A 13,799-nucleotide genomic window follows, 5' to 3' on the forward strand; every position below is an offset into this window, starting at 1 on the left:
GTCGCGTCTTCTGGCTGGTTTAAAATGAATATTACCATTTTTGGACGGTTGTCCGATGCGTATACAACTGGGCGCAGCATCTTTTCGACTATCACACGCTGGTCTGTCTGCATATACTGGGAGCTCCAGCGCTTTTAATGTATTTGTGTCGCACCGAGAATGGCACGTAGACACTTCTTTTCCTCTATTCCCGATATATACTCAATGTACAGGTCCGGCCAGAATATTACGGAGCATGCTTCAGCGTTTGAAAATTTTCTCACGTGTTCTGTAGATGAGATATCAGTGTGGCTTCTGTCCATACGCGAACGCGACTTTGACGTGTGCTAAGCTGGGTAAGAAATACCTCCGAATTTTCTTTAGGTAAGGTGTGGCGAGACTTCGAATCACCGAAGCGTGCTCCGTAATATTATGGCCGGGACTGTGCATACACGAGCGCACAGTATATTATTCCTATACGTGTTCTCTGGCGAAGGTTGGCTCTGTAGACGTTTTTGCGTTATCAACGGCTGGTGCACGTGGCGATTTTGACCGTGCTGCAATCTGTAGGCGGTCTGGAAACGCTTCAGTCGCCCCTGTGGCATCGCTTGGAGTGGGCGGCACCTCTTGAAAGTGATTCCTGACCTAGAACCATTGCTAGCTTCAGTTTCTAGCAAACACTGGAGGTGTTTTAATACGTATGACTGAAGCCGCGGGTTCACTACAGGCTTGAATGCGAAGGCCAATACCTAATTGATGTTCATATCATTGAATTACTCCATGTGCTCATAAGGACAGGTGAGGGAAAGGCATTTGTATAAGTATTGGAAACAGTTTACAACGGCTGCACAGCCACCATTGTCTCCATAGAAGTAACAAAATATCAACCAGAAAGGGTGTGAGGCAAGCCAAAACTATCTCTCCGGTGCTATTCACCGCGTGTTTATATGACGTATTCAAAGATTTGGACTGGCAAGAGCTTGGGATAGCGGGAGACATTGTCGCAGGCGACAAATTACAAAGCATGATCGAGGACCTAGACAGGCAAAACACCGCGGTTGGTCTAAAATGAACCTCGAAGTACTAAAGCAATGTTCAGCAGTCTAGGAAGACAACAACAGTTTACAACAGGCAGCGAACCGCAGGAAATGGTTATGGTATGCATCTGCTTAGAAGAAATGGAAATGGGAAGGGCAGCTAATGCGAAGGCAAGATAACCGATGTCCGTTAAGGGTGAGGGTTCTTGATTACAGGAGAATGCAAGCGTAGCAGGGGCGGCAGAAAGTCAGGTGGGCTGATGAGATTAGGATGTTTACGGGTTTAAGACTGGCAAAAGTGGCATAGCATAGGCGGAACTGAAGGGACATGCGTGATACCTTTTTTTTTTACTGCAGTCGGCGTAATTAGGCTGATGGGAACAACTGCTTAGGGCAGGTGGTGACTATTTTGTCCTGCGGTGGGAGTGGTTAGGTTGATGCTGATGAAGTCCCCTCTTGCTTCCTTTTCTCTCAAATTTGACTCTAAGAGACGCTGTCGTGTGGAAGCACCATGAGTGAGTAAAGGACACGCGCTGGTCAGCTCAAGCACGCTTTAATGGCATAATCACCACAATTCAGCGCGTTTTTTTTTAAATTTAGGATGTTTTGTGCACACTCAGTGCGGATGTACATCATCATTACAAGTGACCAATAAAAAGACTAAATTTCACACGTTTATGGGTGGCACGTCGAGGGCTCTGCGGCGGTGCTTATGACCCATTTGCCTTATTTCGGAGATCAAAAACAGGTATCACGGCAAATCGCTTGATGAATCCAAAGACAGCGCGAGCGCTATGTGCCACATAAACTATGGAACTTATCTCCCACGTTCATAGTGCTCTGTTCCACCCGCTAAGTGTTTACTTTCCGCGTTCTACATGTGGTGGTCAACGACTTCTTTGAATACATACTTGTATCTGCCTTTCACAGTGTGCCGTTTCCCAGTCTTACGTCCATAATATCGCTGTTTGAATTCCAGCACTGAGTTTCAAGAGAAGCCAAATTGCAGCAGAAGACAGCCGAAATTGAGGCAGGCGAACGAGATTAGGAAGTTTTCGGGTATAAGGTTGCCGCAGCTGCCAAAGGTGCAGTGGAAATCGGAGAGATATGAAAGGCGTCTGAGTCCTTCAGTGGGCGAAGTTGGCCTGATGATGAAGCCCGTTTCCCTCCTTTTCTGCTCACTTTGACCCAATTAGATGATGTCGTGCGGAAGCATCATGAATGCGTTAAGGCGTGCCGGCAAGCTCAACCGCGCGTCGACAGACAACAATCGCCTTCTGAATGATGTAGTCATGAACAAAAATTTGCGGGATGCAGATTCGCGTTAAAAGAATACTATGTCTGCGTTGCCTAGCTAGCCATAGAGGTGGTGTTGTTCTAGTAGATGGAGACAGTATGTCTCGTCACGCTTCTATGCATTTCATTCACCTGCTGTGCCTTACCGCGCGGAAATAATTTGTTTTTGAGCAACCAGCATCCGGCTCTCTTTTGTTCCTGACCGTACACTGCCCAGTTTGAAACTTTTTCCTAATCAGCCAAGCAAAAATAATCCCGAAATTCAGCACATTTTCCCGATATTTAGGGTGTTAAGCACATTCAGCTCCTACATCATCCGCACAATTGACAAATCACAAGCTTAAATTTCAGACATACGCATGCAGCATCTCGAGGTCTTTGCGCAGGTGCCTATAATTTTGAGGATGAAAAACCACTATCACGGCAATCACTGGATGAAACGAAGAACCGCTTGAAACCTATGCGCCACGGAAAAAAACTGGATAGTTTGACACGCTCAGAATGGTGTGTTCTATCCACTCAAGGTGTTTATTCTCCGTGTTCGGCATGTGTTGTTCAACGGCTGCTCTGAATACATACTTGTCTCAGCGTTTCACGGGGTTTTGTTTCTCAGTCTTGCGTCCATAATATTGCGCTATGAATTATCTATAAATCATTTCTGGGACAATAATTTACGTCGCGTCGCGAATTGTTGTTAGAGAGCAAGCCGGCCGCATCGTACTTGTCGGACGTCTTCTGGGCGACGTTCTCGCTGGCAGAGTCAAGACTGTTGCTGTACTCCAGCGCCTTCTGCCTCCAGTAGTGGTAGTCCCTCTCGGACAACTTCTGCCCCTTGCTCATATCTTTCGGCAAGAAGTGCGCCGGCTGATGCTGCAGGAGACAAAATCGCCAAAGTCAAGATATAATTTACGCAAAAAACATACGTTGAACAAAGTCGCACGACGAGTACAGGATGCAAACCACTACTTGCAACTTTCTATTGCAGAAGAGCCTTGTTCTGCTTTGGTAACTATGCAGATAGCTAATATATAAAAAAAGCTCTTGTGCAAGGCGAAATCTCATAAAACCACGAGCACAAGAATGAAGCTACCCTGGAAGGCTAATCCTTTGCTTGGGAGCGGCAGAGGATGCACCAAAGAATGCCTCCCCGAAATGTTTATTTCATTCTGGCTTCACTTATCTCGCTCTTAAAATGTAGTCCACAAGTATATTCGATGACAACGTTACATGTTTATATACGTAGGCACGTCGACTAAGGAAAAAATCAAGTTCGGTCTTAACATTTTTCTTTCGGCGAACACTCTTTGAGACACGATACTGTCACGTCACGCAACACCGAACACTCACTCAAGCCACCTTCCTGAAAAATTAGTTTCGGAATAAAAAGTAACCGCGAGAATCAACAATTACAAGCCTTTACTAATGTCATAGTCAAAGAGAACAAGCAGTGTATATTGCGAAATACAACTCCCTTCAACGATTACTCTTCTGGTTTGATACCACAGAGATCAGCAGTTGAACATCATCAGCAAGAGCGCCAACCGCATTCGTAATTCGAGAGCATATCTTTAGAATTACTTCGCTCGTTGTGCGAAAACCCCGACGTCATCAGAAATCCCTGGCAAAAACGCGGCACGCGATGATGTCATCACACCTCCTGAAGTGTCATCGCCGCCGCCCTGGCAAGAGAGGTAAACAATCCACCTCGCACTACCTATTGCGACTCTCCCCCTCCGAAAATGACAGGTCGACTATTGCATGAATGGAAACAAGTTTTAGGGCGCCCCTCCTCCCGCCTAGCGTGGCTATTGTGATGTGTGCATGAAATCGTCGGGAGATATTTGAACGCGGTTAGTCGACAGTGGTGCGTCGGTCAGCAGAGCGCTGCGCGTGTCAGCCCAGCGTTGCGTGTGGGCACCTGCGAATGGTGTGTGCGAGGCGACGCCGACGAAGAGCGCCGCGAGCACGAGGAGCAGAGAGCAGACGTCTGAGAAAACCCAGTTGTAAAAGGAGACAGCGCCGCGGAGGTCATGTCATTCAAGCGTAGAGGTGGCAGTGGTCGGATGTTGGGTCCGTGCTGCCGTGGACCTCCCTTGGATTACCGACGCAAGCCTCCTGCGTTCTTTTGGAAGTGGCAGCCGATGGACCGAGGGTCCGTGTTGCCAACAGACTCACTTGGATAGCCTGTATTAGCTTACGGCGTTTTTTGGACGCCGTCGATGGGTTTTAGCTATGCTTCTCCTGCTGCTGCCAAGTTCCTAGGGTGGCTGACAGGAGTCCACTGGCGCCTTCCTGTGGTCCTCTCCACTCCTACTACGTCCTTGCTCTCTTCCGCCGCTTCCTTCGACGCAACGCCAACGATGCGTCGCAGTTCATCAACCCGCCTCCGTCCTGTCTGCAAGGCATCCCCGCTTCACCTGGGACGCTGAATATCTGGTGAAATCTTTCCATTTATCTGTTGTGTTGTACGCGTGTTCAGTGTGTGTTTTACTTGTTTTAGTTTCTCCGTCTTCGTTTTGTTTGATCTCATCTGATGTTTGATCAAACCTGCACTTAGTAGCGTTCTCCTTCGGAAAGTCGGGGACGCGTTACGAATTCGCGACAGCTATACTATACCCCGTAAGTCGCAGACCACACTCAAGATCGGAGCGACTTTCTGCGTTTCAGAGATCGGCGTTCATGTACAGGAATCTTCTTTCGATTCTACGCTGCGGCACGTCCATTCACGTCGTAGGAGACATGAGTCAGGACGCACGTTCAACGCTAACGTTCAACGGCGCAATGCGTGCCGATGTCAAATTTAAGGACTATATATGTCAAATTTTTGCCTGCGTGTTTTCTTGTTTAACATTATTCCTAAGACATTAATACGCATTGATCACCCCGCGATACAGCCAGCGATCGATGAATAGTTTATAATGGAATTTCTTCTGAATGATCTTATGGTTTCGGTTTCATCTACCGAAAGGTGTTGTTGGCAGCGGCTGTTTATTAATAAAATAACCATGGAATAAAAAGTTGTTGCTAGCCGCGACATCTGCCATCGAAACCTGAAGCACCTGGGCTGCGGCTAGCGGGAATAAAACCACAGGTTGAGGACAGAGCGAGGAAAAGAAAGGGGGAAGCGATAGGGAGAAAGGTTAGGGGTAGGGGTAATATACGCTATGTACAAATACAGAATAAGCAATAAATGGCGGAGTTCTGCGCCGCTATGTGCCGCAGTACCCCATGTTGATTGACCTACCTATCAACGTGCTGTTTATAGGTAGGTCGCGTGAGGCAAGAAAACCACGGCAGTATAACGGCTGATACGTCGTTTGTTGTCATTCCAGCTCTTCATGCAAGCTTGTTCAGGTGTAGTGCATGAAGACTATATATGAGCGTTTATGTTTGTTTTTATTGGTGCGACACGTGGCAAAAATGCCAACTACGCATCATACGCATCGGTCGGTTGGTGAAACCAAAATTGAAACAGCATGTGAGAAGAAATTGAATTATAAATGATTTATCGGGCGTAGGTGAATACAAAACGGTGATACATGTTCCAGTAAACACGCAACTAAAATCAGGTGCCCATAGTCCTTTAAGACTCGCCTCTCGAATTGATGCAATCACTATTTCGCGATGCACCAGAATCGACTTAGCGTTCGAGAAAATGCCTCGCACTGTGCTCAAAACACTGTACGCGTTGAGTTGTATTGGGTTTTATGGCACATAGGCAAGGCAACTGAGGCCATCATTCGTCAAGACCTAAGTACGGTGTGGATCGACATACTACACCGATCACAAGTCCATGCTACTGTCTATCAACTTTGGCCCGCGGACGCCGTCACCGCAGCCAATGGACGACGACGATGAAGAAGATGCAGCGCGCTTCAGGTCGGGCGGCGACTACGACAGCCCCCAGAGTATGAGGTGGAGTTCAAGTACGTACCTGGTGTCAACATCATGGTGCTGCTGGGAAAAACGCTGTCATCGTTCTGCAAAGTGGCGTCATCGTACTGAAAACTGGTGTCATCGAGAAAGAACACTCAGCGCTTTGAGGATGAAACACTACCTTAAAGAGAACTCCGCAAATAAAACTCTTCCGAGAGATGCCGGTATGGCCGGATTGCGGTCTTGCTTTCTCGCAACCTAGCTCATAAGCAACAACATTACACTCGGAAACATGCATAGCAGCACTACACTAAGCTGCATTTCGCCGCGTCACTAATCTCAGCGACGCACTCGGCGACAAGTAGTGCCCTCGCATTTACACATCGTAAGGATTGCTTATGTGTCTGGTTTCTTCAATGAAATGTGCGGACTGATCATGCTGCCTTCGACATCATCGGGACGCTATGTTCACTGCAGGAAAAAGCCCTCTATGAGTTTGCATAGATATTTGTGTACAAAGCGCTTTAAAAGGTTATAGACAACGGAGCCTCGTGTGACGGCCACGCTACTGATATAGGGGTTCACGTACTCGTTTCTTCCTCTTCAAGGCGCGAAAGCAGACCCTGAAGATAGCAGCCACAATGCACCACACGTAGGCGATCGCATTCAGCGGCGGAGGCAGGCAGCGCCGCATGGCGAAATCCATCACCAGCTCGTAGCGCTGGAACTTCCAGATGGCGTCCGATTCTGGTTGCACATCCGCTGCGGTGTTACTACAGCAAGGGATCCATGCAAGAGGCAGAGAGGAAAATGCTTTGATGGCATCATAGTGCCGAATTGTAATAGGAAAGGAAGATAATCGGACGGAGATAGGCTTATAAAAATTGGCCCGCGCACAAATAGCGCTGCACTGAATATCCTTTCTAGGACCGCTTGCTCAACACCAAAGAATGTTCGGAAAAAAAAGTCATTGCAATTACATTCCAGACAAGAAAGAAACACGACATGCGTGTTGAAGGTTACTGGAACACATCAGCTAACAGGGTAATACATCTTGACTGAGTACTTCGTTGTTTCTTGTTAACTGCCATAAGTTCATAGTACGCTAATGATGTATGCGTGTTTTTGTTTTTTATGCAAAAGGAAACAGTGCATTCCAGCTAGATCGAAACACTGGTAAAGTTTGATCACGTAGCATGTTTCATGAGCTGTTTCTGGATAGAAGAACATAGACGAGAAGAAATTTCAGTCCGTCGAAGACCATACTCCTCCTGTTATGCAAAAGATTCGGGAGTTTCTGAACATTGTGAGTTAACAGTAACATTAAAATCCTGCCACCCGCGCTGGCTTTAATTCTGGGCTTAACGTGTTTTGAAGATAGCAAGCTAAGTGATTTTAAAGCAGTGAACTAACTGAAAGCTGGCTGCACCGGCGAACAGAATCACTCGTGCTATGCATCGTCCTGATGGCGTAATAAGGTGGCCCCCTGCGGTGAGAGTTTGTGGGCCGTCCCAAGCCGTTGTGACTTTTCTCAGCTGCGCAGCGAATGTTCCATTCATCACCGAGTAATAGGCTCCTGTGTCGACTAGAGCGGTAACTTTCCGGCCGTCGATAGTCATTTCTAGGTCGGAGGTCCTGGCTCTTGCATTGCATGTCGCTCTTGGCGTCGGGTCACGGCTTCGTCGCGTATACGAGTCGCGGGTGGGGCGTGTGGTCGAAGCTCTTCTGGGTGGCGGCGTCGTTTTCAAGGCAGCCTGTGTCGTGGTCGGGGTTCTCATTGTGTGCGGCGTCGGTGCAGCGAGTGCCGGTTCTTCATGCGGCTTCGCGGGTGCAGCGTCTTCATGGGGTGTGGTCGGTGGAGGATCTTCGGCGTTTCGCTCTTGAGCAACCTCACCTCCAGAGGTTGCTGCCTTTAGTTTCCCCTACGGGGGATGGGAGACCTTCCTCGTACCGCGGCTGCGTAGCTGTGGCGTGGCGACGCAAAGTGCGAGGTTGACGGCGAAGGTGAGCACGTAAAGCGGTTCGGCGTGTACTCTTCTCGACGCAGGTACTCGTCGATTTCCTGCGGACGTTGTCCGAAGCGTGGTCGTGGGGCGTTAACGGCAAATCCTCGAAGACCGATACGTCGGTACGGGCAGTGACGAAGAATATGGCTGGTCTCACCGCAATGGAAGCCTTCAAGGAACTTCAGCGTCGATTACAGTCCCACCGATCCTTGCGCATTTTGATGAAAACGCCGATACTGAAGTTCATACCGACGCAAGCAGCGTGGGACTAGGCGCCTTCCTCGTTCAACAAAGCGACAGGCTGGAGAAAGTAATCGCATACGCTAGCCGTTCCCTTTCCAAGGCCGAGGCTAACTATTCGACCACTGAGAAGGAGTGCCTTGCCATCATCTGGGCTACGTCAAAATTCCGCCCCTACCTCTACGGACGGCCGTTCAAGGTGGTCAGCGACCACCACGCGCTCTGCTGGCTTGCCAATTTGAAGGACCCCTCAGGCCGACTCGCTCGATGGAGTCTGCGTCTCCAGGAGTTTGACGTCACCGTCGTTTACAAGTCCGGACGCAAGCACTCTGACGCCGATTGCCTCTCACGGGCCCCTGTAGATGCACCGCCGCCGGACGACGATGAGGACGCCTTCCTGAGACCCATCAGCCCCAGCTCTTTTGCTCAGCAGCAACGCTCGGACCCCGACCTAAAAGGCCTCATCGAGTACCTGGAAGGCAAGGTTTCTTAACCCCCCGCTTTATTCAAGCGAGGACTGTCTTCCTTCTGTGTGCAGAATGAGGTCCTTGTGAAGAAGAACTTTACAGCGGACAAAACAGCCTACCTCCTTGTTGTACCTACTTGTCTCCGCGAAGAAGTTCTACAGGCTTCACACGACGAGCCGACAGCTGGACATCTCGGGTTTACTCGCACCCTCCGCCGCATTCAAGACAAGTATTACTGGCCCCGACTGTCTGCCGATGTCGCACACTATGTGAAAACCTGCCGAGATTGTCAGCGACGAAGGCTCCTCCCACACGACCAGCAGGATTTCTGAGCCCCATTGAACCTCCCTCAAGGCCTTTCCAGCAGATTGGCATGGACTTGCTTGGCCCTTTTCCAACGTCAACATCTGGAAAAAAGTGGATCATCATAGCGACCGACTAACTGACCCGCTATGCGGAGGCGAAAGCCTTACCGAACGGAACAGCAGCAGAAGTAGCCAAATTTTTCGTGGAGTGCATTCTTCTTCGACACGGCGCCCCCGATGTGCTCATCACGGACAGAGGAACAGCATTCACGGCGGAACTAACGCAAGCCATCCTGCGCTACAACCAAACCAGCCACCGCAGAACAACTGCATACCATCCGCAGACCAACGGACTGACCGAGCGCCTGAACAAAACCATCGCCGATATGCTCGCTATGTATGTCGATGCCGAAAACAAAACCTGGGATGTCATCCTGCCTTACGTCGTCTTCGCCTACAACACCGCATTGCAGGAGACCACCCAGATTACGCCTTTTAGGCTCGTCCATGGCAGGGAGGCCACGACCACGCTAGACGCCATGCTGCCCAACGTTACAGAAGAAGAGAACGTGGACGTTTCCGCCTACCTTCAACACACAGAAGAAGCTCGAAGACTTGCCCGATTACGGATCAAAGATCAGCCGCGGTCCGACGCCAGACGCTACAACCTACGAAGACGCAATGCGGAATACAAGCCAGGAGACCAAGTCTGGGTGTGGACACCCATTCGCCGCCGTGGATTGAGTGAAAAGCTTTTGCGCCGCTATTTCGGCCCGTACAAGGTTCTTCGTCGGCTGGGTGAACTGGATTATGAAGTCATCCCTGACGCAATGCCTGCATCCCAGCGACGCCACGTACGACCAGAAGTTGCCCATGTAGTCCGTCTGAAGCCGTATTATGCGCGCTAAAGGCCGCTGCATTTCCATGCTCTATTTTCGCAAGATCCGTTTTTTTTTTTTCCTTACTAGTCGCATTATTTGTTTTAATGCATCGGGTCGATGCTTCTTTGAGAGGGGAGTAATGCCGCGAATATTTGCAGTGTGTTCGTTTTTCAAATCTGCCGCCACATCACTTTATCGCTTTGTTTGCTATGCAAGACGCGACTAGATTTATCTCGATTGATCGCAGCCAGGCAGAGCTGATTCTACGTTGTTCCGGAATGTTCTAGCAGCTTTGCGCTCTTTATCTCGAAAGTTGGCTATCAGCTTTAAATTGAGCACGGCCGACAGCGGCCGGCATTCTGTTCGACGACCGCCTAGCACGCTTGTCGCTTCGCCGCCGCCGAGTGATTCAGTCCATTTTGGGTGCAAGTCAGCCCAATAAACAGTTTTCTTTTAGAAGACCCTTTCGTCCGTCTTCATCGCTGCTTGGACTGCCGTCACCACTACGTGACAATATTCGTATCGTCCAAATGATGGGGTTACAGGCAGAAATCACCTGAACTGACAATACCATATCTGTAACTTTTTAAGTTATAACTGCGGAAATCAGGAATTATGTTAATCTTTGTGAGTGGTGGGACATAGAGTAAATGCGTAGTTAATGTTTCGAAGTATTCTGTGAAAGTTAAAGAATAACCGCATTGCCCTTGAAGAGAAAAAAATCGCGATCAGACGGCTGGCATGGGCGCACAAATATATCACGGCTACAAAGTGGAATACATCAAAATTGAGGTAACAATGGCTATTGAACGTGCTCTTATTCAATTTGAATGGAACTAGGCGATCGACAAAGAGCTTTGTCAAACTTGGGCCTACTTACAAGAATAGGGCGACCAGAACGGTAAGAAGTATGAGCTTCAGATGAACGAAGTACACTACAGCAAAAATGTATGGCCAGAGACCTGTATTCGGGCAACTCTCGTCCGAGTCTGTAATAAAAATTCAAACGAAATTTTCCGCATGAAGTACCTTTTCCCCCGAACAAAAGGAGGGTGCTGGTAACTGAGGTATTTCTATAGCTATAACCAAAAAGAAAAAGAAACGTTTTAAACAAAAGCATCTTATCAGCATGTCACTCATTGCCGCTAGATGGCGCGAGTAGTACGAAATAGCAATGCTGTTTTTTTATGTCCGTCCTTCTTTCCTTTAGAGGCGCTCGTTATCTTCGCTGCAATGCAGAAACAAGCCTTCGTCCTTTGTGCAAGTGCACCCTTGCAGAGCTTTATTAAGAAACAACCCCCCTCTTGAAAACATTCGTGACAGTCAGAGAGCTATAGACAGTGCACACTGCGTTCTTGAAAGTATGATGAATATGCTGTATTCAACAACTGTGCTCCACAAGTCAACAACATTTTTGAACAATAAAATTTCCAACGTGCTCTGTAAGATTCTCGCAAACGAAAGGAAGCCAGTGTTAGTATTGTGTGTTCTGCATCCTCACAAATGAATTTTGAAGGACCGAATTATGCTGACTACACAGCTTGCGCAACTATTCTACAATGTTAATTTTCGCTGTAACAGGAAAAAAGCAAGACATACATACATCGGCTGACAAAACATCCTTTGGTCGTGTCTGGAGGAGTGGTGTGAAAACACTGCTTGTCTCCTGGAAAGTGCAGGATTCGTAAAGGAATTAGCGCTCTGGCCTTGCGACAGGTTCTCCCCGAGTTCCTACTTACTAAGGCTAACAAAGTGGTGAATTCTCGCCTAGTTACTTCGGTGCCTGTCGACTTTCCACAAGAAGTAGCCCAGAATAAAGTTCTTGGAACCTTTAGGGCGAAAGCCTTCCTTATGAGTGGCGTGAACAGAAATTGTAGACAAAGTCTGTCCGAATACGTCTACGCACTTGTATGGTAATTAAAGTAATAAGGAAAAAAAATTAGGGCATAGGTAAGAATCGAACCTCGGCCGCCGGCGTGCGAGACGGGGATGCTGCCAGTCCGCCACGACACTTCGACGTTTGAAGCTGAATAAAGGCGCGCGTAGCGAATGTCCACTTCTTATAATCTTATCTTTGATATATGTACCGAGGCCTACATGAGTAGTTATTAGCATGTTAATTACAGATGTCGGAATCCAGCGAGTGCCAAACTTCCTGCTTCCGGTACATTTCCTTCGTGCTTGGACTGAAGTCGCAGCACCATCAATTGGCACCCACTGGAAACCCCCCTCGTAACGTACGGCGCCGGCCCAGCAGATGGCGCATGTGAAGGACAGTGCACATCTTTCGAATTTCTGCACGAAGGAGAATTAAGTGCACCTCAAATTTTTCTCTGACTCTTGGCACAATATAGTAATTGTTGCATTTGCAATCTTGCCGCCGCACTGAAGGTTAGCTAAACAATTGCGCCGGGCGAGTGGCTAAGCCAGTTTTATAATGTCATTCATATTTTTAGTTATTTCCCAAAACAGCGCGCAGCGTCGCTCCCCAGGCAGGAGAGGCTACAAGAGTAGCGTCATTACTGAGCTCAAACAAGAGACATGAGCGGATCCAACAACAGGTGAACGCAGATAGTTCATCGCTCGATGTGAAGTTGAAAGTTTGGAAGATCGATGTTTGAAGGAGTTTGGTCCTTTCAAGGTTCGAAAACATGCTTTAGAATTGTTTAGGTATGACGATCTTGTCTATGGGGGAAGCCAGTATTGTGTCTATGTAAACCATGTAAACAATTTATACCCGTCTAAAGAAAAGGGCGCCAGAAAGTTAGGTTGGCGGGTGCAATTAAGAAGCTTGCGGAAATAGGGTGGCCGCAGCTGCCACAGGACCGGGTTATTTGGAGTCCTGCAGTGGGCGTAAGTGAGGCTGATTAAATTTTAGATTAAATACAGAAATTTTTTTATTCACTATATCTCGTCGTGCTTGGAGCGGCTTGAGTCCAAGTTCCTTTAGGATTGCTAGCTGAAATAGCACAAGGGCATACATATAATGCCCGGGCAAATGATTAGGGCCCATTGTGACCTTAAGACGAAACCACGGCCCTTCACCTTTCATTTCCACACAGGTACAAAAGTCTTTATAAAGCCCAAGTTCATGCTGAAGGCTTTTGTAACAAAAAAGTAGGGAATGAACTTGAGCCGGCTGCTCTTGGTATCTGCGTGAATGCCGTTGTCGCACTCTCCATTTCTGTAGCTAGACGACGGCTGTTGCGACGCTACCTTTTTGGGACCATCTGTCGACCTTGACAACGACCCGATTTCGTTTGATGAGACTAGTAAGTATTTCGCCTTAAATAAGATACGAAGTCACCTGAACAACTTCAGAGCTTTGGTAGCGCTTTTTACTGGTACTACTTTCATAATAATAATAATAATATTAATAATAATAATAATAATAATAATAATAATAATAATAATAATAATAATAATAATAATAATAATAATAATAATAATAATAATAATAATAATAATAATAATAAATCAATCTTTATTTTTTTCGGTGCCCAGGAACAACCCAAAGGTCTTGGTGCTGGTACACCATTCACACGCACAAAATGTACATTTATTTCACTACAAAGGAAGACACTCAGGGGAGGTAATGATCACGCTTGTACAGGCGTTTGCAAAGGGAACGCAAGCGGCGAAATTCATCTGCCCATGTATCCAGCCCAGGGCGTTTCGCTTTATGGTGGGCCCGCTCCTTAAGTTTCAGCGC

At 47.8% G+C, this 13,799-nt stretch overlaps 1 pseudogene across 1 annotated transcript in view; it reads right to left on the reverse strand.

Annotated features, from left to right (window-relative positions):
- LOC144134719 (protein ced-11-like) overlaps positions 1 to 13,799 on the reverse strand; it is a 101,304-nt pseudogene that overhangs the window by 24,710 nt on the left and 62,795 nt on the right. Inside the window, exons 19-22 of the transcript XR_013315223.1 lie at positions 11,691 to 11,753; positions 10,968 to 11,076; positions 6,778 to 6,961; positions 3,034 to 3,182 (exon numbers count right to left, since the gene is read on the reverse strand). The product of XR_013315223.1 is annotated as a protein ced-11-like (transcript). The remainder of the gene's footprint in view (positions 1 to 3,033; positions 3,183 to 6,777; positions 6,962 to 10,967; positions 11,077 to 11,690; positions 11,754 to 13,799) is intronic.

The sequence above is a fragment of the Amblyomma americanum genome, chromosome 5 (assembly GCF_052857255.1).
Source record: "Amblyomma americanum isolate KBUSLIRL-KWMA chromosome 5, ASM5285725v1, whole genome shotgun sequence".
Classification (NCBI taxonomy): domain Eukaryota; kingdom Metazoa; phylum Arthropoda; class Arachnida; order Ixodida; family Ixodidae; genus Amblyomma; species Amblyomma americanum.